Source organism: Myodes glareolus, chromosome 20 (assembly GCF_982192425.1).
Source record: "Myodes glareolus chromosome 20, mMyoGla1.1, whole genome shotgun sequence".
In the NCBI taxonomy this organism is placed as follows: Eukaryota; Metazoa; Chordata; class Mammalia; order Rodentia; family Cricetidae; genus Myodes; species Myodes glareolus.
In genome coordinates this window covers 4,508,019-4,527,371 of record NC_142045.1, presented here as the reverse complement: position 1 = coordinate 4,527,371, position 19,353 = coordinate 4,508,019, and the positions used below count along the sequence as shown (strand labels likewise).

General features: G+C 37.8%; 1 protein-coding gene across 5 annotated transcripts in view; it reads left to right on the top strand.

Moving 5' to 3' along the window:
• The window catches only part of Lrba (LPS responsive beige-like anchor protein), a 504,118-nt gene that overhangs the window by 366,059 nt on the left and 118,706 nt on the right, over positions 1-19,353 (top strand). The window lies entirely within an intron of this gene.

Below are 19,353 nucleotides of genomic sequence, written 5' to 3'. Positions count from 1 at the left end.
CATCAGTCATGAGTAAGCCAGTTAGATGGCTCAGCAGGTACATTGCTCACTGTATAAGCTTGATAGCCTGGCTAAGTCTCAGGACCCATGGAAAGATGAAAGGAGACATGAAGCATCCACATTAATGTGTTGGCATGGTGTATCCACATGTGCATCATACAGAAACAGTAAAAATAAAATCCTTTTGGAAAGAGTCATCTTTAGATAAGTTTGTATTGATGATTAGACATATACTAGAAATGGTTAAGAAATTTAATAACTTGTTGATTTTTAATTCTATTCCCAACTTGCGTTTTTTTCATATTTAACTATTAAAAAGTTTTAAGAGATGGGGACGGTTTCATTTAAAAATCTAGTGAGGGGGTTAAGGGGAAGGTGGAGGGAACAGGAGGATGGGAGGGAGTGGGAAATGGATTGACATGTAAAAACAGAAAAGATAATTTTTAAAAAATATAAAAATATATAATTAGCTTGTTTTGTTGCTCAAATGAAGACTTTTTGATTTTCGTTTTACTCTCTGAATTCTTTATTTCTTAAGTCTCAAGACAAAAATATAACTTTTTACTTAATTTTTGTAATAAAAGTGTACTGGTACAGGAGAATTGTCTGTATTCTGTCAATCATGTTTTAAATAAATGCTGATTGGCCAGGCAGGAGGTGTAGGTGGGAAAACCAGACAGGAAGTGGAAATGATGCAAGGAGAGCAGGAGAATTCTGGGGAGGAGGAAATTGATTCCTCCCACTCCTGCCCAAATCACTGAAACAGCAAGATGTGAGCTACCCTGCTGAAAAAGGTACTGAGCCACATGGCTAACATAGATCAGAAAAATGGGTTAATCAAGATGTGAGAGTTAGCCAGTAAGAGGCTAGACCTAATGGGCCAATCAGCATTATAACTTATGGAGTCCTCAGTGTGGGTGATTTTCTCTGGGACTAAACAATTGTGGGGACCTGGTTTGAGGACAGAAAAACCCACAAACAAGCAGGTCCGACCTCTTCATGTTACAGTGTACCCTGGAATTGTTATAATTTTGAGAATATTTTTCTTCTTTATTGAAGAGAATTGGATGTCTTTTGCTTTCTGTTTCTGTCAATACATTTTTATTTATGAACATTCTTAGTTATGTTTAGATAGAAAATGTGCATGATAGATTCATGTGACTTTGTTATATCTTTTTTCATAAAATCCCAGACTTTTCCACTTAGATTTTTTTCATAGTAGTATATTTATTGTAAAACAGTTTTATACATGGGTACAATGTATCTTGATTATGTCTATTCCCAATGTCTTCCTCCCATTCCTATTGGGCCCTTCCACAGACTATTGCCCACAAAATGTTGTGTTTTCTTTTTTATTATTAAAAATAAATTTATTTTTATACAATATATTCTGATCAGGGTTTTCTCTCCCTCATCTCCACCCAGGTCCATCCTATCTCTTGCCCTTCCTATTCCATACCTTCTTTCTCTCTCTCTTAAGAAAACAACCAGTCAAATGAAAAAGAAAATCAAGTAAGGATAAAGCAATATAAAGAAACGTGGCCCAAAAAAGGAACTAAGAAGGAGTATGAAATGCATGGGCACGTGCACACACACGCGCACACACAAAATAAAACCCCAGAGCCAGAAATCATAATATAGAAGCAAAATACTGTGTGTTGTATGAGAAAAAAATAAAGAAAACATTCTAAGCAAAGCAATATGAGACACTATCCAATTATACTTTTGAGTTTGTCTTGTGTTGGTCCTCTACTGATGGGAATGAGACCTGCCTTTAAGTATGGTGTGTATACCCAGTGAGATTCCCTTGGAGAAATTAACGTTTCCTTTATGAGTGCTTGTCAGTTCGAGATAGCTTCTTGACTCGGGATTGTGTCCAGTTCCCCTTCTCAGTGCTGGGGCCTGATCTGGCATGAATGCATGCAAACCCTACACATGCTGCCACAGTCTCTGTAAGTTCGTATGCATCTCAGTCCTCTTGTGTCTGGAAGACATCATTTTCTTGCTATCATCCATCCCCCCAGCTCTTAAAATCTTTCCACTTCCTCTTCTATATAGCTCACTAAGCCTGAGGTGGGGAGGCAGAATTTGGTGGAAGCATCTTATTTAAGACTGAGTATTTTAAGGTCTTTCTCTCTCTGCACACTCTCTGTATTTGTTCCCATCTACTGCAGGAGAAAACTTCTCTGATAATGACTGATTGAGACACTGATCTATGGGTATAGAAGAATGTCATCTGGAGTCATTTTATTACTACGTTCCTTTAGCAGATTACTAGTATTTGGCTTTCCCTTAGCTACATGGTCAGCCTAGTCTCAGGTTTTTGGACATCCATTATCAGGCAGGGATTTCATCTTTTAGAGTAGGTCTTAAATTCAATCATATAGTGGTTGGTAACTGTGGTGGTCTGAAAAGGTATGGCCCTCATAGATACATGTGTTTGAGTGCTTCTCCTATAGGAAATGACACAATTAGGAGATGCAACATTACTAGAGGAAGTGTGCCATTGTGGGAGTGGACTTTGAGGACTCATATGCTCAAGTTACACCCTCGTATGGGATGCAGTTCATTTCCTGTTACCTGTCGATCATAGAACTGTCAACTACCTTTCCAGGACTATGTCTGCTTCATGCTGCCATGCTTCCTGCTACCATGATTATAGACTACACTCTGAACTGTAAACCAGCCCCAGTTAAATATGTCCCTTTATAAGAGTTGCCATGGTATTGGTTTCTTGTCACAACAATAGAAACCCTAACTAAAACAGTTACTCCAACAACTTTTGTGCCATGGTTGTCCCAGAATATCTTGTAGTCAGGGTGCCATTGTAGATCAAAGGGCTTTGAGGTAGGTTCTTGTTTACCTTTATCCTCTGATAGCATGCAGAGTACATAACAGGACCATGAACAATAATCAGTTGGAGTGCAGGCTCTAGGTAGGTACCAGTTAGACTTCACCATATTCAGTGAGGTATATAGGTTTTGTCATCAGCAAGGGGGCCTTCCTATCAGCAGAAAAGTGGATCCAGTTTTTGAATCCATTTTATTAGTCTGTGTCTTTTTATTGGAGAATTGAGACCATTAATACTGAGTGTTATCAATGAGCAATCATTATTGATACTATCATTTCATTGTTATTGTATAGTTTTGACTTTCTAAATTTTATATTTCCAGTTTTACTTATTTTGATTTACTAGAATTATTTATTCCTTGAATCTTATTGGGTATGTTTAGCCTCTTCATATTGAAGTTTTGCTTACTATCTTTTATAGAGTTAGAATGGTGGATAAACACTGCTTAAATTTCATTTTATTGTGGAACATTTTTATTTATCCATCTATTGTGATTAACAGTGTTTCTGGGTATAGTAGTTTAAGCTGATAATCTGTGTAAAAGCTTAACGCTTGTAGATCATCTGTCAATGTTCTTCTGGCTTTTAGAGTCTCCGTTGAGAATACAAGTGTTATTCTAGTGGATCCAGCTTTATTTATTACTAGATCTTTTTTTCTGTCACAGCTTTTAATATTCTTTCTTTGTTTTATACATTAAATGTTTTGATTTTTATGGGGTGTGGGTCCTGTATGTGTTCTGTATGTTTCTTATACTTTTATAGGTACCTTCTTCTCTATGTTAGAGAGATTTCTTCTGGCATTTTGCTGAGAATATTATCTGTGCTTTCAACCTGGTTTTTTTCTCCTTCATTTATTTCTATTATTCATAGATTTTTTTCTCGTCATAATATCCTAGATATTTTGGATGTTTTGTGCCTAAATTGTTTTAGATTTAATAATTTCTTTGTTTAAGGTTTCTCTTTCTTCTACTTTGTCTTTAACATTGTATGAGGCTGCTTGTTTGTTCCTGGCTGCTCAGCCCTGAAATGACCATACAGAAACTGTGTTACTTAAATCACTGCTTGGCCAATCACTTAATCATATGGCTAGCTAGCTCTTACACATCTAGAATTAACCCATTTCCATTTTTTTATATTTTACCACGAGGCTCTTGGCAAGGTTCTAGCCGGCAGCTTGGGTCTTTCTTCTCTGGCAGCCTCATGGGCATCTCTTGACTTCGTCTTCTTTCTCTGAAGTCAAGATACCTTTATGGTGGTTTTACTTAGCAGCCCATACAATGAAATGTTTCCCTGTACTTAGCTCCTTCACGGTCAAAAAATTTAAAGAAAACACAATAATATACTTAATATAGACTTTCTGTGTATTTTCCATTTTTACATCACTTATTTTTCTTTACTGCTTTTAATCTATGACTGTCTGTACTCTGTTTCTTTAAAGATTTTGTTTTATTTTTTTAAAAAAAGAACAACTACTTTTTTTTCTGTACTTTTTTCTTCTCTCTCCCAAGCCTATGTACATTTATCCAAAACTGTGACCCATTTAGAGGTCTTTTCCATCTGAATTTGTCTTTATTGTGTATCTGTAATCCTTTTCAGACCAGGACTGCTTCTTAAAATGCTAAGCACTTCTTAAACACCTAAGTGGCGACATTGCTCAGGCAAACACAACTCTGCCTGCTTGCTCCACCTAGTCAAACATGGTAGAAGTCCATTCATTGCCTCTGAGACTGCTGGGTGGGAGCTTTCCTCACTACTTCAACTCTGATAACAAGTTGGCCCATGCTGCCATCAAGTAACGTGCAGCACACTGTTCAGAAACATCATTTAAATGCTTGGCCTACTGAAAGAGCCAGAGTTCAAGCTGGCAGCATGGTCCAGAAAGCCGCCATGTTCAAACGTGTTGGCTTTTTTTCTGCTAGCACTGAATCAAAAAAAAAAAAAAAACTTTTCTTATAGGATCCATGGTGTTAAGCAGTGCTTAACTTTGTTTGTTTGTTTGTTTTGCCTAGAATTCCTCCCCAAACTCTCTCAGGTTTTAAGTGGATTTTAGTCAATCATGTTGGCACTCCAGTTTGTTCTTTGAGGTCACTTGTTTGTTTCAAGGTAGTCAACCCCAAAATAACCACACATAAACTGTATTAATTAAATCACTGCTTGGCCCATTAGCTCTAGCTTCTTATAGGCTAACTCTGACATCTTAATTTAACTCATTTTTAGTAATCTGTGTATCGCCATGTGGTTGTGGCTTACTGGAAAGTTTCTTTCCAGCATCCGTCTTTGGCAGGGTTACATAGTATCTCACTGACTCCGCCTTCTTTCAACATTCAGTTTAGTTTGCTTTGATCATGGTGTTTCATCCAGCAATAGTAACTCTAACAAGGACGATGAGACTTACCTGTGATGTTTTTGTTTCATTTTCTAAATTTTTTGTTTCTGGTTTTGTCTCAGTTTTGTTTGTTTTTTTTTTTTGTTATTGTTTTTTTGGGGTTTTTTTTGTCTTTTTATTTCTGCTTTCATGTCGTGAACTGTTTCTTTTATTTCAATTTAACTGTTTGTGTTTTCACAGACTTCATTAATGGATTTATTCATATGCTCTTTAAGGTCCTTGAACATATTCATAATGGCTACTGTGAATCTTTGTCTTGTCCTTCAGTTACATTACACTTCTCTGGGTCTAGCACAGTAGGGTTACTGGTTTCTGGTGGAGACTTAGTATCCGGCCATTATTGATTATTTTTGTGCTGGTGTCCAGGCATCTGGGGTTGAGATGATTGAGGTAATTTTTGCTGTTGGCATCTGGCCTTGTCTTTGTGGGTATTCTGTTCCTAGTTTTTTGTTGTGATTTCTGAATGTTAGAAAAGTGTGATGGTTGTAGATTGCCGGGTGAGGGGTGTCTCTGCAGTTTAGTGGGTGGTCTAGACGAGGCTGGGGATGACTTCATGGAAGGGCTAAGATCTTCTTCACATCTTTAGGTGGGGTCCCCAGGAAGATGGGGATGTGGTGGGAAGAGGAGAATTTGCAAATAGACTGAAGTAAAGCAGTTAACTGGAGAGCCAGGGATGAAAGGGCTAGGGGTCCCTGGGTCTGAACCAGGACTTGGAGTCTCCAGGGCGTGGATCTCAGGTGGAGGAGGAACACTGTGAGGGGGGAGTTTGTAACAGGGATGAGGGTGAGAGGGGAGAGCTCACAAGGGAGGACAGCAAGGACCTGAGTTTCTAGCAGTGTGGCCACTGGGATCCAGGGCAGAAAGTGTCTCTAGGATCAGGCAGCTGACACACAGGGGTTGGAGAAGTGAGGAAGGCTGGGTCCACACCAAGGTCTGGAGTAGATTCTAGGGAGTAGAGGTGTAGAGAGGCTCCTGTAAGCAGTCTGTTAGGACTAGAGAGGAGACTGGAAAGACTGAGTGACAAAAGGAAGGGCAAGGGGCACGGCCTGTCTGAGTGCAGGTGAGGTGTGTTCTTTGGGGATTCACGTAGGAAGTGTTTCTGGGCTCACAGAAAGAGGCCGTTTTTCTATTTGTGCCTTTTTTTTTTTTTTGGTAAAATTTAGCTACTGAGTCCAATTAGTTCTGTTCTAATATGCACACATGTGTGGGTGGTTGGGGACTCAATTTTTTTAATTAGCATGTATCTGATTAAATTTTTACTTTCCTTCAAATAACCCATGCTTTAAAAAATAAATCAGGAAAGGAAAACCCAGCAAAACAACTAAAAGAAAGAAAGAAACAAACAAAAATATTCATTTTCTTCTTTCTCCTTCCCTACTTTTATTTCTTTCTTCATAAATAACTTGGAATAGTAATGGGTGGCCTAGAAGACTTCATAAAAACCTGTTACTAGCAACATAGTAGATTTACAGTTCTGGGCATGGTAATTGCTACTACAGTAACTTCTGATTTCCCAACTGCCTTATTTAGAGCAACTATATGAAGAAATGGTGAGGAAAGTTTAGTAGGTTTTTTTTTTCCTTTTGGCCCTGGGGGGGGGAGTCTCAGTCTGTTGTCCAGGCTAGCCTGAAATACTAGGTTCTAGTGACCCTTTTGTTCTAGCCTTCCAGATAGCTGGAACTCCAGTGGAATAGCACAGAGAACAAAGTGGAAAAAATTTCAGAAGCCAAGGGATGCAAAACTTGAAATGCCAAGGAACCTCCTTAGAATTATTTCTACATTCTTTTTATATTATTTTTAATATCTTATATTTTTTAATCTCTACCTTCTCAAATGTCACTTTCTGAAGTTTTTTTAGGTCTAACTTTGGTGAAACCGATTCAGTAGTCTTGCCAGTGTGCATATTTTTCTTCTGTACCTTGCCCCCTCCCAAATATCCATAATGTGGTATGCCATTGACAAATTACTCTTTTCTACATTGATAACCAATTAATTTGTACCCTACAATTTAATCATTTCCATGTATTAGACAAGCATTAATTTACAGTTACATACAGAGATCTTCGGTCTGAAAATGAACCCTTTTATCAGTGAGGAGGGATTTATTCATGGCTCCTTTTTTCTTCATAAAGTATTACATTTTAGAAAACACATTTAAGATCATTATAATAAGTACAAAATAAATGTCTAAGAGCACATGAAAATTACCATAATAATGTGCTCATGGGTTATAACATTGGATTTTAGACCATTAGTAATGGTAGTGTTTTGTATTGGGGAGTGTTCTAGAAATACTAAGGAAAACACTCATAGAAGCAGTAGGGCATGAAGGTGATGTGGAAGGAATCAACGTTGAGTGGGCAGCCAAGTGTACTTTACCTGATTAGTACAACATAAGTTCCCTAAAATGGGGAATGGGAAACAGTTATTTTTCAAAAGGAAAATAGATGATAGTTTTTGTTCTTGCTTCTTTCCTGCTGGAGGGAATTTAATATATTAGCGTGCATTCTGCTAATATTTAGAGAATTTTACTTAAAATGGTTGCTAATATGAAATAATGATAAAAGTATATTGTATTTCTGTAAACAGAACATTTTTATGGGGTTTGAATAAAGTGGGCTTTTTTTTATCATTATTTACCACTTTTAAAGTTTGGAAATCATTCACATTCTAGTGCATCTTTTATGAGTCCCTTCCATGCCTAACCTCTCAGAGACCTTTTGTTCTACTCAGTAAACAGTGCAGGGCAGTTCTCTAAGTTGGCTTCTGATATTTTAGCCTGAAGTCATTACAAAATTATTAATTAGCTCTTATTTTTTTTATCCTAAGTCTTCAAATTGTATTATGCATTCCACATTTTCAGTACATGTCTCTTCACACTAGCCACATTTTAAATGTTCAAGGACCACTGCATTTAGCCACTGTTCTGAGCAGCACGGATTTAAAACATTGGTTTATAATCACACAAAAAGAAAGTTTTCTGCCAATTGGAGAGCAGCATGTCACTTTCTTTGTATGACAGTGTTTGGGTGTATATTTTATCTGAGTGTGACCTGGCACACAGTAGCAGCACTGTGTGGTATGGAGGACTGGAATAGGAAGTGTTAAAGTGGGTTGAGGAATCTCCATTATAATGTAAATGCCCAGCAGAGGTGTTGGGGTGTAGGTAGGGGTGTTAGATAGTGCTGAAATTCTTGCTTAACACCTTTTAGGTCCTGGATTCCCCTGGTACCACAAAGTAATCATAATTCTGTGGGTTTTGTCTTGCATATATACATATTTTATATATTTATAATTTATATACAGAATTTTTTACACATATAAATTTAGGAACTATCTTCAGCTTTTGGCTTTGTAGTGAATGGTCCTTCCTTCTCCCCCACTAGAGTACTGTCATTACAGGCTGAGCATTCATGCCTGGCCCTGTCTTCAGCTTTTATCATGAATTACTATGACCAAATTTTGTGAACAATTTGCAGCCTCAGAAAGTATTGTAGACAGTCATATTTAAGCACTAGGCAGATCCCTAAGCGCTTACTAAACTTCAGAGATTGATTTCCCTTCTCTGAAGCAGTTCTCTCCTTTCTGAAGTCCTTCCTGTCAGTAGGCCCAGCATAGGGTTCAGTGCCCTTCTTACTCCTATTTACATTCTGGCATGTGTCCCATAGAAATGATTGACAGAGTTAGAGAGAAAAGGAGTCATAGTTTTGACTTTGGGTCATTACCTTGCAAGGGTGGCAGAGGAGGACATTTTCTCAGAAACTGGAATTTAATATAATTATGTTATTAAACTATAACCTGTGCTAAAAATAAATTGGAGTAAGATATTTGGAAGAATCCTGATACAGCATTTACTTTTTTGAGTTCATCTAGTCTTAGGTTCTAACTGTAATGAAATACCAAATATAACACCACTCTTGCCTTCAGTGGGCTCTTGTTTTAGAGAAGTATTTCTAGTAACAAAATAGACTGCAGCAAATGAGTATAAGTCATGATCTTTGACTCCATTGATAAGCACCACCTGATGTAGAAGAGAGGAATGGGGAGTCTTATGCTTTCTTTATTTAGGAGATAGGACAGATTTTGTGGTTTTAAAAGATAGTGTGATTAGTCTTCAGATTTGTTATTATACTATAGGCAAGAGTAGAATCAGTATGCAGGTTTATAAAGTAGTTAGATAAGAGAAAAAAAAAACTCGGTAGTGGGTTACAGAAGTGTGAATAAGCGCTGACAAAGAGGGATTGAGTGTTACTGTGAGATGGAAGAGAGAAAAAGAAGGACTAAATTTGAATTGGGCAAATAGAGTAAAGGATAAATAAAAAAAAAAGGCAATGTGGCCCTGCCAGAGTATGCCACTAAGCAAACACGCCACACACAGCAGAGCTAGTGCAAGAGGTTTATTGGGGGAGAGGGAGAGTCAAAGAATGGATGGCCATGTCGGAGCGGGGACTTGAGAGAGGCAGACAGGACAGGACAAGAGAAGCAAGAAATAAAAGAAGAGGCAAGAGAAAAAAGGGAGAGGCAGAGGAGCGAGAGGCAAGAGAAGAGGCACAGAGAGCGAGCTGTACCCGTGGGCGCTTTTATGGTGCCCATGTTCCACCGCTGACTGGGGAAAGGTGGTGACGTAGCTTTGGCAGCAGAGGCAGGCTGCTACTCCAGCAGCAGAGGCTAATACAGAGAACACAGAATAAAAAGGAACTCGGTTCAGTATTTAGCTCCCCATCTTCATCTGAAAACTTGTATTGAGAATTAAATTAAAATTCACTAAAGCATTTTTAGTTATGTTAGCTTTCATTGACTATTTACCATAGGTAATATACAACTCACTAGATTAGAACAGTAGGTTTACATAAAACTATTTTAATATAAATTAGTTTATAATAAGGCAAACAGCTGACTGGAGGAATGCCCTTACAATGACTTCATACACTAAGTAGTTTTGAGTTGTATCTTAAAGATTCAAGAGGGATAGAACTCCCAAACTTATGTCTCTAACCAGTACATTTCTTCTTCTATCTGACTCCCTCCTCAATCATTCCTTTTCAATACATAAAATAGATTATGAATTTAATATCTTCACAACTGAATCCTGCACTTCATTCCTTCAAACCTACTCTCAAAATGGTTCCATGCTAGCAGATGGGTTACCATTTGGGAGAATAAGTTGAAGTCCTTCCAGTGTAAGGCCCTATACCCTGTCTGCCCATCCTCTTGTCTCTTAACCTCTTGTTTTTGTTCCTCCTTTGTTTACTCTCTTTTCAGTCAAGCAGTGTTCTGTTGCTCTTAAAGGGCTCTGGGTACTCCTCATCCTGGTGACTTGGGTTTTCTTTTTCTCTTCCCAATGTCTTTCCAGGGCTTTGCTCAAATGGCATCTATTTGGTGAAGTTTCCTCACTCCTTTTACTTTTACTCACTTCCTGATCTCATTTTTCTTCCTGCCACTCACCAGCTGACATCCATGTCTTACACTGTTGGTGTGTTTATCATGGTTCACCACACTGGAGCACTGGCTCCATGAAAGGGTGAATTTGGAGCTGTTTCATTCATTGACCTCTCCTTAGAGCTTGGAGCCTGGAACATATTAGGCATTCAGTCAGATATTTATTAAATTAATGAATTTGGGGTCAGTAAGATTGATCAGACAGTCACTGTGCCTGCCACTCACCCTGGTGACCAGAGTTCAGTCTCTGTAATTCATGTGATAGAAACAGAGAACCAACTCCTGCAAATTGTCCTCAGACTTCCACACATGCACCTTGGCACACAGGTATGTATGCACACATGCCATCACATGCATGCATAAACAAACATCTGAATAAGAATAAAACAACAAATTCATAATTTGATGACATGAGTATTTTGGATGAGGGAAACAGCATGAACATGATGGGAACATGTGTAGTAGCATTTTACGGGAAAGTTTGTGAGTTCAAGAAACTTTGGGCAAGAGATTCTGAAAGGGAGTTCCAGTGGGAGGATCTTCAGGAGCAGTTCAAAGCTTATTTGGTTTAATTCTATATACCTAGTCTACATATCTATTCAGAGATTTTTTTTTATCAATCATTTTTTTTTCAGTCAATAAACATTTTGACTTTACAATTCTGATTTCTGTCAAGGTTGCTCAGCTCTACCGTGTAGGAAAAGCATCTGTTGATAAGATGTGGTTAAGTGTGGCTGCTTCAGTGAAACACTGTCAAAACATGTTGGATCATATTTGGTCCATAAGTTGTAGTGTGATATCACCTGCTATGATTCAATGATTTTGAGATTTATTATTATTTTATATTGAACAATGTTTATTTGGACAAAGAAGAGATTCAAGAACTAGGAAGCACCCTATAGCAAAGGAGATTCAGAGAGCTCTACCCAGTAACCTGGAAGTCAAATTTATTTACTTTTAAACTTTAATAATTTTTTTAGTAAATGTATCTTAACTGAAATAAAATTCAGCTGATTCTCTTTCTCCCAGTTTTTATTGCCTGTAGTTCTTGGTCTGGGTGGAAGCCTGAGAAACTTTCCCCACTCCATGGTAACATGTTCTTTGATATTGCTATTGTCCTGACCTTGTTTGTGCAGGCATTTCTAGAAGATTCCCTGATATTTTGCCTCTTATAATCTTATCAACCCCTCTTCTGTGATTTTCCCTGAGCCAAAGATGCAAGATCTGTGATGTAGAAGTATCTATTGGGGCTAGGCTCTCCATGATCTGTTGACTTCTGCATTGTATCCAATTGCAGTTTTCTCTGATGGTTTCCATTTGCTGTAAAAGAGGCTTCATTGCTCAGGGGTAGTAGCTACATTTTTCTGTGGGTATAAGTATAAGATTTAGAATGTAGTAAAGAATTAATGCTGGTCTACCAAAGTAGCAGTAGTAGATTCTTTTCTAAAGTCTAATATCATTATCTCCAGGAAGCTAGCTAGGTTTCCACTATCAGTCATGATTTCTCCAGACTTTTTTGAAGAGGAATGTGATGTAAAAATTTTTTTTAAAAATGATTTACTTTTTAAAAAAAATTTATGTTCATTGGTGTTTTTCCTTTTATGCATGTCTGTGTGAGGGTGTCAGATTCCTGGAACTGTTAGAGACAGTTGCGAGATGCCGTGTATTGCGGGGAATTAAACTCCAGTCCTTTGGAAGAGCTGCCAGTGCTTTTATCCGCTGAGCAATCTCCCCAACCCCGATGTAAAATTTTCTATGAAACAAATAGCTTTGGCAGAAGTGTGGAAAGTAGATTTAAGGGGAGGGTGGGAACTGTGGATGAGAGGATGTGTGTTGGCTCCTGGAGCTGGTTACAAGGAAAGCTGGTAAGATCCTCAACCAATTATAAAGCTAACGAGAGGAAGTCAAAGGATCGCCAGGAAGGAAAGCAGGCAGGCTTTCTAGGAATAAGTGAAAGAGCCTGGGAAAGATCATTTGAGAACAGCAAGAGAGCAAAGGGATTCCAGTCAACATGGTGTGTGCAGCACTCGGAATGAAGCCAGTATCTGATTTAGAGAACCGAGAGTTTTGTCTATAACAGAACTTAGAAGTAAATTTTGTATGCTAACAAAGAGTTATAGAAAAAGCATAGACAATGAAATTTTAACAAGTTTTATAATTAGTTCTGATTTCATTTTTATTGTCATGGTCTTACATAAATCTATGTGGATGTCTCCTCAGTCTACATCATATTCTTAGATGTTCTATTTTAAAACTTTTTTAAAGCCAGGTGACTCATGCCTTTAATTTAATTATGCCCCCTGGAGTTAGAGACTCCAGGCCCCTGGAGTTAGAGCTCAAGGCCAGCCTGGTCTACAGAATGACTTCCAGGATAGGCTCAAAAGCTTTGGAGAAACCCTGTCTTGAAAAAAAATAACAAATTTTTTTAAAAATACTTAATTATGTATTACTAGTTATTAAATTAAGATTTATATTTGAAATTAAGCAGAATAATAAATTCTATTCCACACACTCAATAAATATAATGCAATTGAATCTCAGATTACTAAAAATATTTTTAAATAAATGAGCACAATAATGTTACATGAATTAATTTTAACCCTTTCTGATAAGTTTTAGCCTTCTCTATTTATATAGCTCCAAAATGAGATGGTTGTAAATAGTTTGGAGCAGTTTTGTTTTGTCTTGTGAGATCTGTAAAGCATGAGGCCTTTGTCTTACCCCTACTACCTCAGTGGGCTCTGGGCAGCAAACTCGGGTGCTCATGCCAGTGAGGCTGTCCCAGCCTCTGTGTTTTCTTTAATAGCAGTTGTAATTTACTGTACGCTTATATTATTAGTGCCCATTATCTCTTCCTAAACTACAGTTTCCCTGAAGATAGCAGTCTAGAACAGCAGAAGAGCTAATGGAAATACATAGTCTAAATATGTAAGTGAAAAATGTGTTGAAAGCAAGAGTGAACTCTAAGCTATTGGGGTTATTTATGTTAAGCCCTACATGACAAGTTAAGTCATTGCCAATAAAAAATAATAAGTTTCTTATTGTGATGGTGATTTAGTAGGAAATATTAATTCTCAAATATTTTTGTGAGAACACTTTCTTTTAGAAGTGAATTTTGTTAGATCTTCTTTGAATTACCTTGAAGGGTTTTATAAGTGGGTTTAGTTCAACAAATGCCCTTTTGTATTTAAAAATTTGGTGTGTCTGAAATCAAGGATCATATTAATGATAATACTTATACATAGAATTTTGTGTTATAGGAACTTCATACAAATCCTGAGTTTTAGAAATGACAAGTGAGGTGAATAAGGTCAAGAGATTAAATTATTTAAGACCATGTGACAGTAAATTAAATAGACAAGACTCAAACCCAATTTTTCTTTCCTCTAAATCAGATTGAGATAGATTACCTATTGCCTATTTGCTTGTAACTCAGGATTTTTTAAATGCATTTGTAATCATAATCTTTTATAGTCCTTATTGGGTCCATTTAGAAGTTCTAGATATTATTTTTCTATTTCAACTTTTAAAAATACTGTTTTTATTTTGCTGAAGAAAACAATGTATGTAATATATAATGATGATGTTTTATCTAAATAAAAAATTAAATTCAAATGTCAATTTGAAAACTTTCATTTAATTTGACTTATAACTGTTAATATAATACACTTTAGTCGAGTATTTGTGGGCTAACAAAACAAACTTGTAAGTTTTTATTTTTTATGTCCTATTTTTATCTTTTTTTGTAAAAAAAAAAAAAAACTTCAGATTTTTATACCATAAAGTATATTACTTTCCCAGTGGTGAAGAGCTAAAATTTTGCTTCCTTCTCTGTACACTTTCAGTGTCCCATTCCCTAACTATAGCACTACACTGATGTTTGAATTGCCAAGGTTTTTATACTTGAATGAATATACTTCAATGTTAGCTTATATTCTGAAACAGCATCTTTGCTCTTTTTTTCCTTTCTTTCTTTCTTTCTTTCTTTCTCTCTTTCTTTCTTTCTTTCTTTCTTCTTCTTCTTCTTTTTTTTTGTCTCATTTCTTTAGATTATCGCGTTGCATTTGATGTGTTTGTCCAGATGGAGGGAGCAATGGTTTTAGTTGAGCAGAGAGAATTGGTGACTAACGAAAGGAGAGTCTCACAGCCTGGCCGCACAGGCCGTTCCTATAAGTGGGATTGTACCTTCCTGGAGAAAACTAAAGCATATGTGTGGTCACAACCAATCCTTGTCATTATGCCATGAAAGCCTTGGGATTTGTGATCAAAGCTTTGAGCTTTCCCTGAATTGTGGTATAACCTCTGTTTGAACCTATCACATTCTTGTTTTAGGAGATGGTACACTAAAGTTTGACCATGTCACCTGCCTCTAAAACATGTCTGCCTAATTAACTGGTAGAAATTAAAATTATCATGAGCAAGCTGAAGGAGAATGTGGGCTGTAAATATATCTGTCTCCGTCAGTGTTGTTTACTTGTCATTTCCCCACTGATGTTTTAGGGAATGGCCGGACATGTGTTTTTTATCCAGAGCTGAGTGTTCTATTCAGATGAATATAAAACATACTTCACTTTGTAAGTGTGCATTTAAAGTATCAGAAAGACATAATCTTTGACTCTGTTACTAAATTTCATCTGTCAAAGAAGATAATTTTAAATAGGAATATTTGTATTATATCACAGCATGATTCTTAGGGAAATACTGTTTTCCAAAGGGAACTGTGCTGAGATGCCTGCGTGTCGCCATCATCCTGGTAGTGCTTTGGCGCTAGGATATGTGCTTCTTTCACTCATGCTGATGTCTTCATTAAGTTCATGTTTGTTTCGTAGTAAGAGGGATTCAGCTTCCATCACCTTACGGTGTTCTCCTTCTCTTGAGATTACAGTATGTTTTAACCCTGTGTGTTCCCCTCTTAGTAATTTAATTGTGCTTTTCTGATTATGTCCTTTACGCTATATGTAGAATCTTCATAATATCTCTCCAGTGTTAATTTCTTGGAAAGATTTGTTCTATTTAAACTTATGTTGTTTTTGAACGTCCTTGATAGAACAGTCCTTTCTCTGTTTTCATTAAAAAGAATAGTTAAGGCTTTAGACCTAGGCATTTAGGTTTTTTACACTGTACATATTCTTTCTACTTTATTTTCAACTCTGTTTCTAGACCAATTGAATTTTTCCTAATTGATCATTAAAAATAAAGGACATATGCATGGCAATCTTGGTGCCTCTTCCTAAGATAACCTCCTTAGTGGGAATGCCCGTGTCTTTCCCTCTGCCTTTTTCTTTTCAGCTTAAATGCCATTTGTCTTTATTTTTGTGTAGAGTGTGTATGTGTGTAGAGTGTGCACGCTCGTGTGTATGATGCAGGTGCATAAGTGTCACAAGCACACATGTAAGGACCAGAGCACAGCCTCTATGTCAGCCTCCTTTCCACAGCACACATGTAAGGACCAGAGCACAGCCTCTATCTCAGCCTCCTTTCCACAGCACACATATAAGGACCAGAGCACAGCCTCTATCTCAGCCTCCTTTCCACTGCACGCATGTAAGGACCAGAGCACAGCCTCTCTCTCAGCCTCCTTTCCACAGCACACATGTAAGGACCAGAGCACAGCCTCTGATCTCAGTCTCCTTTCCATAGCACACATGTAAGGACCAGAGGAGAGCCTCTATCTCAGCCTCCTTTCCACAGCACACATGTAAGGACCAGAGGAGAGCCTCCTTTCCACATGGTCTGAATAGGGCCTTGTGTGGTTTGCTTCTGACTGTTTCAGGCCACCTGGCCCAGAAACTCCCGGAGATTGTCCTGTCCCCACCTCCACCTCTGTGTATGAGCACTAGGGTTATAGACATGTCCTGCAGCGCCAGGCTTTACCTGGGGCCTGCAGCTCTAGCTCTTGTCCTCATGTTTGCACAGCAAGCATTCCATCTGCCGAGGAATCCTAACCGCCAGTACCATTTCCCTTTCAGTTATTCATTTAACAGATTTTGCTCAATGCCCAGTATATGGTACACCACATATGGGCTGGAGTATGCCAGCAAGAACCAATGACTTAGGCTCCACCTCTTCCCAGTGTCTTCATTTTAGAAAAAGACAGACATAATTATAAACAGACTGCAGAACTCTGTGCTAGGAACCTACTGCGTTATGTTCATATACCACAGCCCTCTGTGACCACCCTAACTTTTAGGTTTCATTTTCTCCTTTGAATTCTGAATAGTTTGTTTGTACAGCCAGTTTTCCCTCACAAATGAATATTTTTATACTTGTCATATTGCCGTCATTGTGATCTGTGTTTTATGTGGACAGAAAACACTCTTTTTCTCTGTTCAGACCTTGGCACAGTTATCTGTAAAGCTTAACTAAATACCAGTTTTGGAGTTGTGATGCTTCACCCTTTTCATCTACCCAAGGCTTAAATAATCAACCAAAGAACTTACTCACCTATAATCTGAACACTTGAGAGGTGAAGCCATGAAGTCATGAGAATAACCATGAGTTCAGGGACAGCCTGGGCTGCATAGTAAATTCCAGGATAGCCTGGACTACAGTGTAAAACCTTGTCTCAGAAAAAGTATAAAACTAAGAACAACAAAATCCAAAAACAAAAAACCTGTGTTTTATTTTTTACTAAAAGGTAACATTTATACTCTACTTTTGCCTATATTGAATTCTTCCTGCCATTTTATATCCCAGAAATGTACTCCCAGATACTATATTGATAACTCATTACTAAAATAAACATATATTCATAATGGCCAACTCAAACATAAATGAACCATCCTAATTTGAATCTAACTTTTATTCATATCAGGGTAGTGGAAAATTCATCCAAATTCAGTAGAGTGGTAGGGCAAGACCTTTCTTTTCTTGAAGCTTGAATGAGAATCCAAGTTTAGGGAGTGCCTAGAAAATTGGCTTTTCTGCCTTCCATCTGTTGTAAAAGGGGAATGGCCCGCTTTTCGTCCCGACTGGCCCCCAGCCCCCTGGCTAGCTTTACCCAAAATAATTACACAGAAACTGTATTCATTTAAACACTGCCTGGCCCATTAGTTCTATCCTCTTATTGGCTAACTCTCACATCTTGATTCAACCCATTTCTAATAATCTGTATGTTACCACGCGCTCGTGGCTTACTGGGAAAGATTCAGCATGTCTGACCTGGCAGCTTCAAGGCGGCTCTCTCTATCTCTGCCTCCTTTCTCATAGCATTCTGTTCAGTCTACTCCACCTATCTAAATTCTGCCCTATCAAAAAGCCAAGGCAGTTTCTTCATTTGACCAATGAAAGCAACGTATAGAAAGAAGATCTTCCTATACCATCCAATAATTCAGCTTTTTAGTTGTGTTCTTAGAATAACGTGTCCAGTCTTTTGGATACAGGCATCTTTGTTTCTTACCCCATGTTTTGTTCCTGCCCCACAGTGCCCTCCCTTCTCCTTCCTTCCGTGCCTCACCCTCACCATATACTCCTATTCCTGCCCAAGTGCCCTCCTTTCTTCTTCTCTCCAGGCTAAATAAAGCTGACCATAGGTTTTAAGAAACACGTTTTATTAATCTTTGGGCAAATCATATACTACCTCTTCTTTAACTTGTGTTTCCCTCAGTCAGTCAGTCTGTTTGGTGTGTGTTGGGTATGGTTGTGTGTGTGTTATGTTAGTAGAGGGGAGTATGTTCCATGGTGCCCATGTGGAGGTAAGAGGGTAGCTTTTGGGAGTTAGTTCTCTCTTGTCACCAGGGTCCTCAGGCTTATGCGATGGGAACATTTACTGCTCAGCCGTCTCCTAGTATTGGTTTTTAAAGACCAAGTTTTACTATATAGCCTAGATTAGCCTCATCTTCCTGTGTAATCCAGGTAGCCTTAACCTCCTGGTGACCTGTCTTTATTCTGTCAGATTTTTGAGTGCTAGGATTAACAGGCATGTACCATGAAGCCTGCCTTGCTTTCATTCATTCATTTCCAAGATGAAGCCACTAGCTCACCTTATAAAGCTATTATGAAGATGAAAATATGGTAAAGTTTATTAGAAATTTAAGGTCTTTATTCAAATCATGCAATAAATATTAGCTTTATACAAATATATTACTACTCTTTCCTACATGAAATAATGTGCACTTGTATTTATTTCTTTTGCCAATTAGAGATTAGAGTTACAGGCATGGCTTCCAAAGATTATCTTAAAATTTTGTGTGTGAGAGCTATCTAATTTAATGTTAAACTTTTTGAACAAGTTTCTTTTAAGAATTAAGTAAATAAATGTTCACTTTAAAAGTCTTTCAAGTCTAATGATCATAGAGTTGTGAGTCATTTGAAGGAGAAGCTCATTGTACCCTGCCCAGTTAATTATCATGATTGTAAACAAAAGATTCAGTGCCGCACAGGATTCCAGTGGACTGTGAAAGTAAGAGTAGCTTCATTCTTGCTGCATCTTTTTCTCTGCTCTGGCAAGTTCATACTGACCTTGTCCAAAATCTGATGACCTCTCTATTTTACTGCTGTTTGGACATCCAGACCTGTGATGGCTGGCCCCGAGGGGTTTCTGAAAGACCACGGAAGCACTGACCCATGTCAAGACTGGATTTTAAGTCTGCTCTACAGGTTCTCTGAAAAAGTTACATATGGGCTTCCTGGCCACAAAGCCCTACCAACTGCATTTTTCTCCTTTTTAAATATTCATA